Raw genomic sequence first — 13,964 nt, forward strand, 5'->3', positions numbered from 1 at the left:
ATAACACCACCCTTATGGCAGAAAGTGAAGAGGAACTCAAAAGCCTCTTGATGAAAGTAAAGAGGAGAGTGAAAAAGTTGGCTTAAAGCTCAACATTCAGAAAACTAAGATCATGGCATCTGGTCCCATCACTTCATGGCAAATAGATGGGGAAACAGTGGAAACAGTGTCAGACTTTATTTTTGGGGGCTCCCAAATCACTGCAGATGGTGATTGCAGCCATGAAATTAAAAGACGCTTACTCCTTGGAAGAAAAGTTATGACCAACCTAAACAGCATATTAAAAAGCAGAGACATTTCTTTGTCAACAAAGGTCTGTCTAGTCAAGGCTATGGTTTTTCCAGTGGTCATGTGAGAGTTGGACTGTGAAGAAAGCTGAGCACCGAAGAATTGATGCTTTTGAACTGTGGTGTTGGAGAAGACTCTTGAGAGTCCCTTGGACTACAAGGAGATCCAACCAGTCCACACTAAAGGAGATCAGTCCTGGGTGTTCATTGGAAGGACTGATGCTGAAGCTGAAACTCCAATACTTTGGCCACCTCATGTGAAGGGTTTACTCATTGGAAAAGACCGTGATGCTGGGAGGGATTGGGGGCAGGAGGAGAAGGGGACAACAGAGGATGAGATAGCTGGGTGGCATCACCAACTCGATGGACATGAGTTTGGGTAAACTTCGGGAGTTGGTGATGGACAGGGAGGCCTGGCACGCTGCGATTCCTGGGGTTGCAAATAGTCGGACACGACTGAGCAACTGAACTGGACTGAACCGAACTGAAGTCTTACACAGCTCTACAGTACAGTTTGGTCAGCTCTTAGACTGAAGAAAATTCTCTAGCGCTGCTTCTTTAATGGCGCTCCCCAGGTGGCGCTGTTGTAGCCAAACCCCCTGGGAAACAAACTCACTCAGAAGGACCGTGCAGATAATGGAGTGCAGTTTATTACACTGGTGGGTCCAAGGCAGAGTTTCCTCCTTAGCCAGGCACCCTGAATGTTTTTTGTGTCTGCCTGTTATACCTAGTGTGTACGTGCCCAAGCCCACATTCCCAATTTTCTCAAGTCTGCTCTGGAAAATGTTAGAAGGAGATACAATTAAGTTAGTCATGTTTCACATTCTGAAGGTCAACTAGCTATGCAGTGCAGCCCACATTACTAGGCACCATTAAGATTACAGAAGGTATTCGATAACACAATGAGTTATCATATTCTTCTTCTCCAGGGAGTCTAGGGATGAGGTCAGCCTAGTCTGGTGTTATCCTTCTGGGGGGCCTGCTCCATCACTGGTATGTTATCTCCATGGTTACCAGATATGTAGTCCAGAGTTCATTAAAAGTGCAAGATGGAGTTAGTTCAGTCTGGGTGATCTGCTTCTTCCCTTCTTCAGCACTAGTAGTAAAGAACTCCCCTGCCAATGCAGGAGGCGTTAAGAGACGCAGGTTCGATCTCTGGATTGGGAAGATCCCTGAAGGAGAGCATGGGAACCCCCTCCAGTATTCTTGCCTGGAGAATCCTATGGACAGTGGAACCTGGCGGGGCTACAGTCCATAGGGTCGCGAAGAGTTGGATAAGACTGAAGCAACTTAGCACGCATACTCACTTCTTTAATGAAGAATGGATAGTTCCCTACACAGAGACTGCAAGATGGTCTTCTGTGGTGTCTGGCCCTGAAAACTCTGAACAAAAGGGATCCACTCCATCTCTGAAAGTAGTTAATTTTTCAGAAGATTGCCGAATGCTTACACTTAGCTATTGAAAATGTTACTATGTGACAAAACAAGAGTGGTCTAACCTTGTCCTCACATCTCCATGTTTATGAGATGACCGTGTCCTCCATTTCCCAGTGTCCTCCACAGCTGGCCATCTGAAAGTCATTTATTCCACATACCAACAGGATTTCAGAGGTGCCTAGATTTTCACTTAGCCTCCAGCCGTCTTGAACTGCCAAACGCCCCGAGGAAGCACCATGACTCAGCAGTCCTCATGGATGACCAAAAAGAAAAGCTGACCGGACCTGGGGTGTTGGACCATGCTCCTTATAGCACCTTTTGAAAGTGTACCCAGGTCCTTCCAGAAGATGTGGCCTTCTCCTAATGGAAGTTGATTAGAGTAAGCCAGGGCTTCTTGATTAGAATAACGAGGAACTTCTGAGGGCCTAGCTCAGCCCACATGCTTCTGAGAATACAGTCTGCATTCCCTGCCGAAGCCCTTAAGAACCTGACCTCCTCCATCGGGTTCAGCAGAGGCAGCAGTCCTTGGCAAGAAGGGCAGGATTGGAGAGTAAAGAAGAAACAGGAGGCCCACGGTCTGGGAATCACCTCGGTGTTTCCCGAGGTTGCTAGACAAAACCACACACCTGAGTGTTCTGGTGCATGTACCACGGGAGGGCTGTGCAAAGAAAGGTAAGTCTCTAAGGCAAGTCGAAATTATTAATTCCTTCAGCTGGGCGGGGGAGGAGGGTCAGTCTATCCCAAGCGTTTGAATCTGAATGTGAGATGTTACATAAAGGTACTAAGACAGGTCGCTAGAATTCCGCGACCCCCTACCCCGGAAAAACAAAACTCTTACATCTTATTTTAAATAAAAAATGGGCACAAGAAATACTCAATAATAGTAGTAAAGTTACTTCTTAGCTTGACTGTCCTGGACTAGAATTTCCCTTCTCGGTCGGGGCGGTGGGCGCTGGGTCAGAGAGACGCCACCTTACACCGCGCGAGGGAAGCGGCACGCGGCGCAGCCCGGGTCGCCATGGAAACCACGGCGGCTGGGCTGACCCGGGGCAGACCCGGCTGGTGGGTGGGGTTCCGCAGTGGCTGGTGGGGAGACAATAGAGCGGCGGCTGGGGGCTGCGAGAAAGGCCATAAGAAAAACTGCGGATTCGGGGTTCCCAGGACCCACAGCCCGGGGCCCGGGAAGGGTAAGAGAAAGTCGCTTCCCAGCCCACAATCTCCAAATCTGCCACATGATCCGAACCACGTGGTTAGACACCAGAACTCCAGGTGCTCACTCCCGCTGGCTCGCTAAATCAAAGTGTCCGCGGTGAGGACCCAGAATTTGCATTTAACCAGGTGCTTTATAGGGTCGGGGGGTTGGGAGGCGGTGGGTTTGCCTGTTCTGTTTTCTCAGCGTGCCGCGGTGATAGTAAAAGGATCCGCACCTCAGTTTTTCTCCCTAGCGGTTCTCAAGGAGGGGCATTTCTGCGAGCTGGAAATGGAAACCCGGTGCAGTTTCTTGAACTAATGAGTAACTGATTGGAAGCGTCGCTGCAATTTTCGGGTTTTCCACTTGGGGGCAGCCTCTTCCTTCATTCCTATTCATTTGGCAAAGCGTGGCCCTCGGTGTCTAGTCCAGGTAATTCCGGCTGCAGTCTCCGTAATGTAAGGTCTTTTTAGAAAGCGAATCTTGGGTGCAGAGACATGTCTCTTTAGGAGGAGTGGGACAGTAGCTGAACCTAGAGCTCTAAATGTAGGACTCTCTGAGCTCCAATTCCTGGTTCACACTTAGGGTACAGAACAATGAATCTGTGTTTGTGAAGAAATAATGTTTTTGTTGAGAGTAACATATGTGCACCAGAAAACAGATTTCTCAGCTCTCTGGGCCTTATCCTTTATTGGACGATGGGATTGGACCTCCATCTTGATTTGGACAGCCCCGGCCTTGGCTGGGCTTCAGAGTTAGGTCTGGACCTTGGGGAACCATGAGCCTCATAAGCCCACTTTCAGGAGGCAGCATGGTGGTGAAATGGGAGAGGGAGGCAGCATGGAGGTGAAATGGGAGAGGAACCCAGCAACTACACTTGTGGGGAATTCCCATAGTGTAGTCCTCCCTGACAGTAAAAATGGAACCTACCAAATTTGCGCAGTCTTCCTTAGAAATCTAGACAGACTGAGCTCAATAGAATGGGTTAACCTATGGGTCTCTACTGACTTATGCATTTCTATCCCATACTTTCTTATGATAACCTATGTTTATAGGTCTGATTTCTGTGTTATTGCATATATACCATGTGCTCCTCTTATACCATGCTCAGTCAGTTCAGTCGTGTCCCACTCTTTGCAACCCCATGAACTATAGTGGGTTTGCTATTTCTTCCTCCAGGGGATCTTCCCCACCCAGGGATTGAACCTGAGACTGCTGTGTCTCCTGCGTTGGCAGTGGATTGTTTACCACTGAGCCAGCTGGGAATGTTGTGTTATTGCATGCATGGCATATAACATCACATCCAAGCTCACATAGGCTGGAAGTAATAGGGCTGAAACTAAGCAGGATCCTGCAGGGCCTTCCCAGGAACAGATTTCCTGTGTCTCTGCATCTTTTTTGTAGAAGAGCTTTAGCCATTTAGACCTTCCCTGAATTCCAAAGAGCAATTTAATCAGAGAAGTGAGAAAATGCAAAAACAAACAGTTGAGCAAGACAGAATAATAATAGTTCAGCCATAAAACAAAGGACCTTTAGTTCCTTCTCAAGTGCTATAGTTAATATCCTGCGCCATATCATTAAGTTGTTTTGCAGACACTTAAAACCCCCACCAGGTGGAAGAAGTCAACCCCATGCTGATCACTAGCACAGAAACCCCAGACTGATTGGAAGCAGCAGGTTGATGATTATGATTCCTGAAATCACCCTGTTAACTTCCCCATCAACCAGTCAGAGAATTGTGCATGACCTGATGAAAGACCCTGTGATCCTCTCCCTCACACCGTTTTTAAAAAACCTACCCTGAAAGGCATCAGGGGGTTTGGGTCTTTTGAGCATGAGCTGCCTGTTCTTGATTGGCCCCATCTTGGGTGCCTTGCAGTAAACACTATACTTTCCTTCCCCACAGCCCAGTTGTTGCATGTCATTGTATGTTGTATATATGTTGTATGTTGGAGTAGTTGTATGTTGGAGTAGTTGTATGTTGGAGTAGTTGTTGTATGTTGGAGTAGTTGTATGTTGGAGTTGTTGTATGTTGGAGTTGTTGTATGTTGGGTGAATGGACCCAAGTTTGGTCGGTAACAGAGCCAGATCTTCCTTAGCACAAGACAGAACCCAGGCCCAGCACCAGGGCAGATGGCAGGGACTGGGGAGAACATCTGGTTTCATTTTCATGGTCACCTGAGTAATTAGTGTTTTCAAAGTTGGGAGTAGAGGGCAGTCAGCTTTCAAACCGTGAGCAGAATAAAGTCCCCACTGTTGGCTTTTAAGTGTGAGCAGGAGGTAATCCTTCTTCAGAAGATATATGGCCAGGAAAAATTTGGAAGTTCATTAAAACGGGGTCAAAGCAAGTGACTCACTGACTGACAGAATTTGCATAGAGCCAGAGCAGAGAGCCAAGCTTGATTTTGAATTTCCTGGTTTCCTTGAGTGGGAGAAAGTAATGCTATTAGTAAGGCTTGGCAACAGCAGGGTTTCTTATTTCTTATTAATTTTTTAAAATTAAAAACTAAAAAAAAATTTTGTTTTGGTGGAGAGATAATAAGAGTCTTGGATAGAAAGAACCTGAAGGACCTGTGGGATACTTAAATGAACCAAAAACAGGTGTGTTGGGGCTGTATTCTGGATTATACGAATTTGTATTATAGGTGCTACTTAACACATTATCGGGGACTTCCTTGGTGGCTCAGGGGGTCAAGAATCCATCTGCAATGCACGAGACCTGGGTTTGATCCCTGGGTCGGGAAGATCCCCTGGAGAAGGGAATGGCTACCCACTCTTGCCAGGGAAATCCCATGGACAGAGGAGCCTGGAGAGCTACAGTCCATGGGGTCACAAAGAGTCAGACGCAACTAGCAGCTAACACATGGCATGTTACTGACTGGAGGACTTTTGCAGAAACTAATGTCTGTGGCTGGCGATTTGTTATGGAAGTGAATATTGAAACACTCTGGTCAATAATGTTAGGGTAACAAGAGACATATTCATATATCTCCAGTCAGTAAGTTGTTAAACATAGATAGGGTCAGCTGCTGCAGAGAAAACATTTTTGTGACTAGAGAGGATAGACATTTCAGGATACCCAAGGACAAAAAGATTTTGAAGGTAATAGAGATGGTTCTTTGAAATCCGAGTTTCCTTTTTGCTGTGCTCCACACAGACACAAAGTAATAGCTATTTTATCTGAAAAATAGAGAATGGAGATGGCAGAATACAGAGGGATTTCTCCATGCTAAGACTCAATTTCCCAAAAGCATTATGATTTTTTGGACACCCAAGAAACTTCTCTCTCATGTTTTAGGCCTCTATCAAAGAAAGGCTGAATCTCTGGAGGGGATGAATCAAAAGTTAAAAACGATAATAGAAAATCTGTGGTTTAAGCCTGCTCTTAAGTGTTAGTATGTTTAATTATGTGCGCTCCTGCCGGGAGCACATGGAAGGCTCATTTAAGCACAACAAAGATGCTGCCTGGAGCTTAGGAGGCTGTGCGGTCAGGTGGTGTGGGGTTCCTGCTGGAGCGCTTCTCTTCCTGTTGACAGGCACACCCAGAGTGTTTTCAGTCTGCAGAGCTGGCCCAGAGTTAGACTCAAAGCACAGATGTCCTGAGAGAGGCAGAGAGAGTTTCCTGGCAGTTCGTGTCTCTGTGTGAAACCAAGGAAGAACTACAAGCGAAATGTGAGTATCAAAGACACGAAGCTGAGCAAGGCTCACATACTCAGCTACTGAAAGAAAAGGGCCTGGGGCCCGTTGCTTTCATGCATGGTCACAGTAATTAAATAGCAGGTGTCAGAAAATATCTGACGTCTCTTAGGCTTGAACAAGTGTTTGATAACAAGCAGTAGACAGTCTTCAAAAAAGTTCATTCCCAAAGTTGTTTGTATGTCCGCGAAGATGTTTTCATTCTCAGAACAGGTCCTCCAAACCTGTTTACCCCTGTAGACATTCATTTATTTTGTGGTCACCAACAGATATTTAGTAAGCACCTCCTGTATGCCCACAGAGTGTGAAACATAGAGCAGTGAAGAAGCAGACAGAAATTCTAGCTACAATGGCTTAGATTCTAGTGGGAGGAAACAGACCATAAATACAAAGTAAGAAATAAGAGAAGCATGTTATGTTTTAGACAGGGATAAATGCAAAAGAGAAGTAACAGGGTTGGGGAAAAGGAGTACAGGCATGCAGATGGGGTAGACCTCACTGAAAAGGGAACATTCAAGCAAAGACTTCAAGAGGTGCAGAAGTTAACTGTGCCGGTGTTGGAGGCTTGAATCCAGGGCTGTGGGGAAACTGAAAGCAAAGGCCCTGAGGTGGAAGCATGATGGTGTGTTTGAAGAACAGAAGGAGGCAATGTGACTGGTGGGGGCTGCCAGGTGGGAGAGTGATGGGAGATGAGGTCAGAAAAGCAGTGGTCAGAGCAGTGGCTTTGGGGAGTCTTGTGTTCTTTTGACATGTTGGAGCATTTTGAGAAGAATGGTGTGGTCTGACTTTTTAAAATATTGAGATGCAATTCATTTACTGTTCAGTTCAGTCACTCAATTGTGTCCGACTCTGCAACCCCATGAATTGCAGCACGCCAGGCCTCCCTATCCATTGCCAACTCCCGGAGTCCACCCAAACCCATGTCCATCGAGTCAGTGATGCCATCCAACCATCTTATCCTCTGTCATCCCCTTCTCCTCCTGCCCTCAATCTTTCCCAGCATCAGGGTCTTTTCAAATGAGTCAGCTCTTCGCATCAGGTGGCCAAAGTATTGGAGTTTCAGCTTTAACATCGGTCCTACCAATGAACACCCAGGACTGATCTTTAGGATGGACTGGTTGGCTCTCCTTGCAGTCCAAGGGACTCTCAAGAGTTTTCTCCAACACCACAGTTCAAAAGCATCAATTCTTTGGTGCTCAGCTTTCTTAAATTCACCCATTTGCAGTATGTAGTTCAGTGCTTTTTAATCTATTCAGAGTTGTGCAGCTATCAGCATCATATAATTCTAGAACATTCTCATTATCCCCAAACTCTGTACCCATTAGCAGTCACTCCCCACCATTCTCCCATCCCCCAAGTCCCTGGAAATGACTAACCTACTTTCTGTCTCTTTGAAAGTTTGGGGGCATTTCATGAAATGGAGTCATATAACATGATAGCCTTTTCTGTGTGGTTTTTCTTTCATGTTGTAGCACACATCAGTGTAACAGAGCTGGTTCTTAGACTCTTCAAATCAATGGAAATTGATAAGAGGCCAGAGAAGAAACTTAGGCAAGGCTTTACTGGGACTCATGCTGCATCAGGAGGGAACAAAACAAGTAACAGGTTCTTTTGTTCACTCCTTGAGTGAAGGTGAGTTGTTGCCTTACATGCGGTGAGGGTAGGGGCAGGTCCAGGGGTCAGGCAGGATGGGGTGACTTAGGCCCCTTCTCTGGTGGTATTGTGTGTAGGGGACATAGACGTTGGGTTTTTGGTCTTTTTATATCTTGTTCATAATTTTCCCCAACTCTGCATGCATGCAGTTATTTTTAGTCCTTATTTGGATCTTTGATCCATTTTGACTTAATTTTTAAAATTTGGTGTGAGAAATAGTTTCAACATCATTTTCTGTGTGGCTATGCAGTTATCCTTTTGTTGAAAAGGCTTTTCTTTCTGTGTTGAATTGTCTTGGTACCCTTATCAAAAATCAGTTGTCCTAAATGTATGGGTTTCTCTCTGGAGTTTCAGTTATATTTTTGGATCAACCTATCTATCTTTGTATTCTGTTTCTTCAGGAGATGTTTGTTGTCCAGGTACAAGCACTTGTAGCAAAGGGTCCCAGGTCCCACATGTCTCATCAGTACCTCATTTTTTCCCATAGCTGAATAATACTGCATTCTATGGATATACCACATTTTATTTATCCATTAATTCATTGATGAACATTTGGGGGGAGTTTTCACTTTTTGTGCTATTATGGCTAATGTCACAGACATTTGTGTTTAATTTTTTATATAAACATATGCTTTCAATTTTCTTGGTTATATACCTAGGAGTGGAATTGCTGGGTTGTATGGTAATTCAGTGTTTAACTTTTTAGGAACTCCCAAACTGTTTTTCACAGCAGCTGTACTTCAGCAATCATGAGAGCTTCAATTTCTCCATATCCTTACCATCTTTTAAATTTTTTTAGCCATCCTAGCACGTATGAAATGGTATTTCATTGAGCTTTTTGATTTGCATTTTCCTAAAGACTAATGATGTGAAGCATCTTTTCATGTGCTTAGTAGACATTTGTATGTCTTCTGTGGAGAAATATCTATTCATATCTGTTACTCATTTAAATTTTTTTGTTTTTACAGAGTTGTAAATGTCTTTATTTTAGATACTAGACTTTTTACAGATGCATGATTTAAAAATATTTTCTCTCATTCTCTGGGTTGTTTTTTCACTTTCTTTATATAGTCCTTTGAAGCACAAAAGTGTTTAATTTTGATGAGTTCCAATTTATCCATTTTTAAATTCTATTGATAGTGCTTTGTGTCATGTTTTAAAACCATTGCCTAATTTAAGATCACCAAATATTATGCATATGTTTTCTTTTAAGAGTTTTATAGTTTTGGTTCTTACATTTAGGTCTTTGATCCATTTTGAATTAAATTTTTAATTTGGTGTGAGGAATAGGTACAATGTGTGGATGTCCTGTTGCCCTTTTGTTGAAAAAGCCAGTTCTGCTTTGAATTATCTTGTACCCTTTTCAAACATAAGTTGTCCATAAACATATGGGTTTATTTCTGGAATATCAATTTTATATCATGGATTAACCTGTCTATCCTTATGCCAGTACTATAGTGCCTTGATTACTGTAGCTCTGTATTAATTTTTGAAGTCTAGAGGTGTGAGTCCTTTAAATTTGTTCTTCTTTTTTGAGATTGTTTTGGCTATTCTGGGTGCCTTGCATTTTCATATGAAATTTTAGGACCTACTTTCCAATTTCTGCAAAACAAGCAGCTAGGATTTTGATGAAGACTGCCTTGAATCTGGATATCAATTTGGGGAGTAATGCTATCCTAATAGTACTGAATCTTCTCATCGGTGAACATGGAATGTACTTCCATTTATTTAGGTCTTCTTTAATTTCTTTCAATGATAATTTGTTGTTACAGTGTTCAGATCTTGCACTTATTTTTTTTATTAATTAATTTAATTGGAGGCTAATTACTTTACAATATTGTAGTGGTTTTTGCCATACATTGACATGAATCAGCCATGGGTGTACATGTGTTCCCCATCCTGAACCCCCTCCCACCTCCCTCCCTATCCCATCCCTCAGGGTCATCCCAGTGCATCAGCCCTGAACACCTTGTCTCATGCATTGAACCTGGCCTGGCAATCTATTTCACATATGATAATATACATGTTTCAATGCTATTCTCTCAAATCATCCCACCTTCGCCTTCTCTCACAGAGTCCAAAAGTCTGTTCTTTACATCTGTGTCTCTTTTGCTGTCTCACATATAGGGTCATTGTTACCATCTTTCTAAATTCCATATATATGTGCTAATATTGGTGTTTTGTATTATTGGTAGTTTTGGTAATACTGGTGTTAATACTTGGTGTTAGTATTGGTGTTTTTCTTTCTGACTTACTTCACTCTGTATAATAGGCTCCAGTTTCATCCACCTCATTAGAACTGATTAAAATGTGTTATTTTTAATGGCTGAGTAATATTCCAAGGTGTATATGTACCACAGCTTTCTTATCCATTTGTCTGCCAATGGACATCTAGGTTGCTTCCATGTCCTGGCTATTGTTAACAGTGCTGTGATGAACATTGGGGTACACGTGTCTCTTTCCCTTCTGGTTTCCTCAGTGTGTATGCCCAGCAGTGGGATTGCTGGATCATAAGGCAGTTCTATTTCCAGTTTTTTAAGGAATCTCCACACTGTTCTCCATAGTGGCTGTACTAGTTTGCATTCCCACCAACAGTGTAAGAGGGTTCCCTTTTCTCCACACCCTCTCCAGCATTTATTATTTGTAGACTTTTGGATCACAGCCATTCTGACTGGTGTGAAATGGTACCTCATAGTGGTTTTGATTTGCATTTCTCTGATAATGAATGATGTTGAGCATCTTTTCATGTTTGTTAGTCATCTGTATGTCTTCTTTGGAGAAATGCCTGTTTAGTTCTTTGGCCTATTTTTTGATTGGCTTGTTTATTTTTCTGGAATTGAGCTGCCTGAGCTGCTTGTATATTTTGAGATTAATTCTTTGTCAGTTGCTTCATTTGCTATAATTTTCTCCCATTCTGAATGCTGTCTTTTCACCTTGCTTATAGCTTCCTTCGTTGTGCAAAAGTTTTTAAGTTTAATTAGGTCCCATTTGTTTATTTTTGCTTTTATTTCCTTAACTCTGGGAGGTGGGTCATAGAGGATCCTGCTGTGATTTATGTCGGAGAGTGTTTTGCCTATGTTTCCCTCTAGGAGTTTTATAGTTTCTGGTCTTACTTTTAGATCTTTAATCCATTTCGAGTTTATTTTTGTGTATGGTGTTAGAAAGTGTTCTAGTTTCATTCTTTTACAAGTGGTTGACCAGCTTTCCCAGCACCACTTGTTAAAGAGATTGCCTTTTCTCCATTGTATATTCTTGCCTCCTTTGTCAAAGATAAGGTGTCCATAGGTGCATGGATTTATCTCTGGGCTTTCTATTTTGTTCCATTGATCTATATTTCTGTCTTTGTGCCAGTACTATACTGTCTTGATGACTGTGGCTTTGTAGTAGAGCCTGAAGTCAGGCAGGTTGATTCCTCCAGTTCCATTCTTCTTTCTCAAGATCACTTTGGCTATTTGAGGTTTTTTGTATTCCATACAAATTATGAAATTATTTGTGTTAGTTCTGTGAAAAATACCGTTGGTAGCTTGATAGGGATTTTGAATCTATAGATTGCTTTGGGTAGTATACTCATTTTCACTATATTGATTCTTCCAATCCATGAACATGGTATATTTCTCCATCTATTAGTGTCCTCTTTGATTTCTTTCATCAGTGTTTTATAGTTTTTCATATATAGGTCTTTTGTTTCTTTAGGTAGATTTATTCCTAAGTATTTTATTCTTTTCATTGCAGTGGTGAATGGAATTGTTTCCTTAATTTCTCTTTCTGTTTTCTCATTGTTAGTGTATAGGAATGCAAGGGATTTCTGTGTGTTAATTTTATATCCTGCAACTTTACTATATTCATTGCATTGATTAGCTCTAGTAATTTTCTGGTGGAGTCTTTAGGATTTTCTATGTAGACGATCATGTCATCTGCAAACAGTGAGAGTTTTACTTCTTTTCCAATCCGGATTCCTTTTATTTCTTTTTCTGCTCTGATTGCTGTGACTAAAACTTCCAAAAATGTGTTGAATAGTAGTGGTAAGAGTGGGCACCCTTGTCTTGTTCCTGACTTTAGGGGAAGCGCTTTCCATTTTTCATCATTGAGGATAATGTTTGCTGTTGGTTTATCATATATGGCTTTTATTATGTTGAGGTATGTTCCTTCTATGCCTGCTTTCTGGAGGTTTTTTTTTTTTATCATGAATGGGTGTTGAATTTTGTCAAAGGCTTTCTCTGCATCTATTGAGATAATCATATGGTTTTTATGTTTCAGTTTGTTCATGTGGTATATCACATTGATTTTGCAAATATCGAAGAATCCTTGCATCCCTGGGATTAAAGCCCACTTGGTCATGATGTATGAACTTTTTAATATGTTGTTGGATTCTGTTTACTAGAATTTTGTTAAGGATTTTTGCATCTATGTTCATCAGTGATATTGGCCTGTAGTTTTCACTTTTTGTGGCATCTTTGTCAGGTTTTGGTATTAGGGTGATGGTGGCCTCATAGAATGAGTTTGGGAGTTTACCTTCCTTTGCAATTTTCTGGAAGACTTTGAGTAGGATAGATGTTAGCTCTTCTCTAAATTTTTGATAGAATTCAGCTGTGAAGCCATCTGGTCCTGGGCTTTTGTGTTTTGGAAGATTTCTGATTACAGTTTCGATTTCCATATTTGTGATGGGTCTGTTAAGATTTTCTATTTCTTCCTGGTTCATTTTCGGAAAGTTATGGTTTTCTAAGAATTTGTCCATTTCTTCCAAGTTGTCCATTTTATTGGCATATAGGTGCTGTAGTAGTCTCTTATGATCATTTGTATTTCTGTGTTGTCTGTTGTGATTTCTCCATTTTCATTTCTAATTTTGTTGACTTGATTCTTTTCCCTTTTTTTCTTGATGAGTGGCTAATGGTTTGTCAATTTTATTTATCTTCTCAAAGAACCAGCTTTTAGCTTTGTTGATTTTTGCTACAGTCTCCTTTGTTTCTTTTTCATTTATTTCCACCCTAATTTTTATGATTTGTTTCTTTCTACTAACCCTAGGGTTCTTCATTTCCTCTTTTTCTAGTTACTCTAGGTGTAGAGTTAGGTTATTTGATTTTTCTCTTATTTCTTGAGGAAAGCTTGTATTGCTATGAATCTTCTCCTTAGCACTGCTTTTACTGAATCCTATAGGTTTTGGGTTGTCGTGTTTTCATTGTTATTCGTTTCCATGCATATTTTGATTTCTCTTTTTATTTCTTCTGTGATTTGTTGGTTATTCAGAAGTGTGTTGTTTAGCCTCCATACATTTGTATTTTTAATAGTTTTTTTTTTCCCCCTGTAGTTGACATCTCATCTTACCACATTGTGATCAGAAAGGTGCTTGAAATGATTTCAGGTTTTTTTGAATTTACCAAGGCTAGATTTATGGCTCAGAATATGATATATCCTGGAGAATGTTCCTTGTGTACTCGAGAAAAAGGTGAAATTCATTGTTTTTGGGTGAAATGTCCTATAGATATCTATTAGGTCTAACTGGTCCATTGTATCATTTAAAGTTTGTGTTTCCTTGTTAATTTTCTGTTTAGTTGGTCTATCCATAGGTGTGAGTGGGGTATTAAAGTCTCCCACTATTATTGTGCTACTGTTAATTTCCCCTTTCAACTTGTTAGCATTTGCCTTACATATTGCAGTGCTCCTATGTTGGGTGCATATATATTTATAATTGTTACATCTTCTTT

The 13,964-nt window shown here is 41.6% G+C and overlaps 1 long non-coding RNA gene across 3 annotated transcripts in view; it reads left to right on the forward strand.

Moving 5' to 3' along the window:
* Nucleotides 1-2,524: 2,524 nt before the first annotated feature.
* The window catches only part of LOC133252963 (uncharacterized), a 111,001-nt gene continuing 99,561 nt past the window's right edge, over nucleotides 2,525-13,964 (forward strand). For 2 of the 3 annotated variants that reach the window (XR_009738130.1, XR_009738132.1), the window contains exon 1: nucleotides 2,525-2,911. This is a non-coding gene — a long non-coding RNA (uncharacterized LOC133252963). Of the gene's footprint in view, nucleotides 3,063-13,964 lie in introns of all 3 variants that reach the window. The other variant, XR_009738131.1, reaches the window with a different exon arrangement.

Source organism: Bos javanicus, chromosome 8 (assembly GCF_032452875.1).
Source record: "Bos javanicus breed banteng chromosome 8, ARS-OSU_banteng_1.0, whole genome shotgun sequence".
NCBI lineage: Eukaryota > Metazoa > Chordata > Mammalia > Artiodactyla > Bovidae > Bos > Bos javanicus.